Below are 4480 nucleotides of genomic sequence, written 5' to 3' on the forward strand. Positions count from 1 at the left end.
TTGAAATTTGAAGTGTATTTGAACCCAAAGAAAGTAAAGTTGAACCCAGAAAAAAAATTTGTTGTTGATCATACCAATTTCACACGAAATGAGATACTCAACTAAAAGTTTGGGTAAATAAAAAAAAATAAAGTAAGGAATGTTTATGTACTAATACATTTTTACATTTGCCAATCAAAAATCATTTTTTGATTTTTTTGTATTTATAAAAATGTTTTATTGCATACTATATAAACATTCCTTAGTCTCTTTTATTTATTTTCCCAAACTTTCAGCTCAATATCTCATTTCTTATGGAATTGGTACGATCAAAAAATGTCGGTATGTTAGGAATCGGATGAATGTCACATCATGAATTCTTTGAATCATGAATTCAAAATTATAATAGTAACTTTGCAATTTTAAATGTCTCATATTTCGAAAGAAATTTGGTATATTTTTCTTAGGCCAAGAAAAATCTAAACATGAACTAAGAAAATATAAATAGCGAATATACACTATAATTAAAAAGTCACTATGTGATTTTGATATAAAAATAGAAATTATATCCGCGACGATTAGGACCATTATCCTATGACAGGATTGGAAACAAGAGGAAATTAAAAGTGGACTTACCGAGCCTGTAACCGCTAACTTCCTGTCCTTCAGTTTCTCGAGATGAAAATTAAAATGTAAAAGTTGATTGATATCGATAAGATGAATTCATTTATTTGCCAAATATGCTTTATTTTACCTGCAGTCAGATTTGACGATTAGTCCGTAGTTGTCCTTGATTCGAGTAGATTCCAACAGTACACTTTTCGGAGACACCAATTTAAAAACTAAAAAACTAATGCGATAATAATTTATGAATAATCTAAAAAAAGTTTATGATTCTAAATTATATTGTGGGGCCAAAAATACTTTTAGTTTGAAAAATGAATTCCGTTAAATTCATATGGAATCATTTTGGTCGCAAAAATGTTATAACTCGTACAAAAATAATTTTCTACATCGATAGTGTTTTCGCGATTTATGTATTCATTCTTTGAAAAACTATATATGGATTTTCTGATAACTTGGTCAAAAAGTATCATTCTCAAATTCTTCGAAGTTTTATTTTATTTAAAGTTTATGATATGAGTGTCTTAAAAAGTATTTTGGTTCATGCCGTTAAACAATTTCGAATTAAATCCTGATTGAGTTTTTGGTCAAACAAAATATTTTAATTAAGAATTACATTTAATTTGAACCAAATTTATAATTAAAGCAAACATTCGTGCCTCCATTTTTGCGCGCAACTCGATTTATTTACAAAGCAAACATGGACATCTGAAAATATTAAAGAAAAATATTTTTATTTGTTTCTACAAAGTGTTCCACTTCGCGGTTTTTTTGACACAACAAACAAAAACTACGGTTGGTTATGGAGAGGGGGGTCACTGAAAGAAACATTATCAACTTAGATAACTTTTAGTACCTTTCCTGATGATGAATTTTAACATATTTTGCGAAACATCGCCCGGCAACAATGCAGTTCAAAACTAACTCAATTAGTTTGAAAACTACTTTCATATTTGAGACGTCACACCCTTTCCTCTATTCCTGTCTTTTCCCTTTTTGAAATAAATCTTTTTTCCCCCTATTTTCGAGATACTTCCCCCTTTTCCGTTTTTTTCACGTAGATGCGAACTAAATTAGTACAACCCAATAAGAAAATTGTATTATTTTTGGTCTCGTTTGGTTATTCGTTTCATTTTTCGTTAAAAATTAATTTTTTTAACTGAAACATTAACTGTTCCATTTTTGGTCAAATGTGATGCTTTATAGGTTGAAGATTAAACAATTTAGTAGAAAATTCATGTATTTCTTCGAAAATTAATTTTTTTTGGGTAGGCCATCAATCTTAATTTTTGGTTGAAAATCCATTTTTTAGGTTAAAAATTAAAATATTTGGTTGAAAGTTAAATTATTTGGTTGAAAATTTTACAGTTAACTCTTGCCTATTGCAAGGACTGCGAAACGTAAATATGGGGGTATTTCAAGGCTGCAGTGCTCCCATTTCGGCTCCCCAACTGCAATGCGCATGCGTCTTATATATGGCGCACTTTTTTAAAATTATTAAATGTGTAAATCAATTTTTTATAGTATATCATAATTGTAGAATTAATGAAATTACTTTTCAGATAAAAAAATATATATTATTGACTTTAAATTAAAAAGAAGAAATACTTTTTCATCAACGTAAATTCCAAATAATTCATAATATTTTTTGTTCTGTATAATTATTATATATTGTAAAAAATATATTTTCATATTTAATAATTTAAAATAAACGCGCGATCAAAATCCAATGAGGCTGCTGTTAACCATGGCATATGCAAGAGTTCACTGTATTTAGTTAAAGCAATCTTTATTCGTCTAAGTTTCACTTGTTATGTTGAGATATTTCTTAATGTTATGGATTGACCTGATAAAATGTAATAAATAATTTGATGTTAATTGTTTTTTGTCTACTGGTGTAAAATGTTTTGTTAAGAATTCTTCTTTTTGGATTAAAAATGAATTTTTTATGGTGAAAAAGTTATCTTTTTTGGTGGAAAATTCGTTTTTTATTGACTATTTTTTTAACTGAAAATTTAACTATTCCATTTTTAACTACATATTTGGTTGAAAATTCAAGTATTTTGTCGAATATGCAATATATTTAAATTTTCAATATATATTGAATGCAATATGGCATATATACATCATTTTAGTTTATTCATAAATTGATTTATTATTGGGATGAAAAAATACCCTGATTCCTCTGTTTTGAGAGCATTTTGGACTGTTTCACGATAAATATTTATTTAAGATTGCTCCTGAGACCCGAATCAATCTCTGCACCAATTTTTAATCTTTATAATTAATTTCACACCATTTTGTAAAAAATTTAAATTGATCTAGATCTACAGCAATAGTCAAAACATATTTTTAAGCAAAATTATATATTCGGAAACGAAATTAATAATGATCAGTAAACACTTTCGAACTTTAGACCCCCCATAAACTCGCAAAAATACTGATCTCGTCAAAATCTCTTTAAAAGTTATTTCGAGTCATCTCGCTGACGAATTTGTGGATTCTAACAACAAATTTCTCCGATTTTAAAGTCCAAATTCAGAAATGAAGTACAAATCTGAATAATTTCGCAAAATATTATCAATTATTCATTCCCGTTAACGCAGACACAATAACCGGTCATAATTTTATTGAAAAACAGCAAAAATAATTCCTTTTTTTAGGCAAAAAAAAAAACACGGAGCTCGATTTAAAAATTTTTACTCCTGGAATGGCTTTTAGAAAACTTGTACAGGCAGGCGAATTTGGTCACGTGACCAATGAATTTCGAATGTAATTTTCAAAGAGTGATTTGAGTTTATTTCTATCTCTATCCAATTTCTGTTTTGTAAGATTATGTCTAAGAAGTTATATTATTTATTAATTTCGCACACAGTATTCTCAATGGAGATTAAATAAGCAGTATTTTGAAAGAAACAAATGTTTTTCATAGAACGATCTGGCGGGAATTACTCCGCATGCGGTGCAGGAATTCAAATGTCAATCAATTGCAAATCTTATCTTCACAGTACTTAAAAATAATTAGACGAATCCTGAGGGCTCTTGTATTAATAATATTTCATTTCTCATGAATGTTGAAAACTGTCATGTTTTTTCATGGAGTGACGAAGAAAAAGTTTGCCCTGGAAATTTCTGTAAAGAAATCAGCAGGAAATATTTGTCGCAATCAAAACTAGGTGATTTCGAAACTCACAGATACGAATCACGAACAAGAGCATTATGTAATAATGAACAATGTCGCCAGAGGACTACTAGATTTTGCATTGATTGCAACATGTATTGCTGCTTACATTGTTTCTCAAAATTACATTCTGAAACAGCAGGATCAAAATGATTTCAACGGATTGAAATCTGAAATGAAAAAAATTCTCCATAAAAAAAAAATTAAAAAATGTAAAAAAAATATATAAAATCCCTTTAAAAAAAAGAGACTATCGAGATTCGGCGACCTCCACGTTGGCGATAGTTGGGCAACGTAAACTTTGTTTGCGGCAGATGGACGATAGATATTCGTGAATCATTTTACTCTTACACGATGCTTAGAACTATGAAAATTTTTTATTGAAAAACTATGCGCTTTTCGGAAAATTTGTCAAGAATAAAAAGTTCTTGTAATCAGCCGAAAAATACGCCTGAATTTTTCCGAAGCGTTTTGAGCAAAATTTTGAATTTTGCAAAAATTGTTCATATGCAAAATCCAAAATTATGCTCAAAACGCTTCTAAAAGATTCAGGCGTATTCCTTGGCTGATTACAAGAACTTTTTATTATTGATGATTTTTCCAAAAAGCGCATCGTTTATTGTAAAGAAATTCATGAATGTTTTCACAAAAATTTTGCCATTAAGACGCCATTTTGAAAATACTAAAACGAAAAAT

At 28.7% G+C, this 4480-nt stretch overlaps 1 protein-coding gene across 1 annotated transcript in view; it reads left to right on the forward strand.

Annotated features, from left to right (window-relative positions):
- LOC117169508 (SHC-transforming protein 1) overlaps positions 1 to 4480 on the forward strand; it is a 17657-nt gene that overhangs the window by 1570 nt on the left and 11607 nt on the right. The gene's annotated exons all lie outside the window — the stretch shown is intronic.

Source organism: Belonocnema kinseyi, chromosome 3 (assembly GCF_010883055.1).
Source record: "Belonocnema kinseyi isolate 2016_QV_RU_SX_M_011 chromosome 3, B_treatae_v1, whole genome shotgun sequence".
Taxonomy (NCBI): Eukaryota; Metazoa; Arthropoda; class Insecta; order Hymenoptera; family Cynipidae; genus Belonocnema; species Belonocnema kinseyi.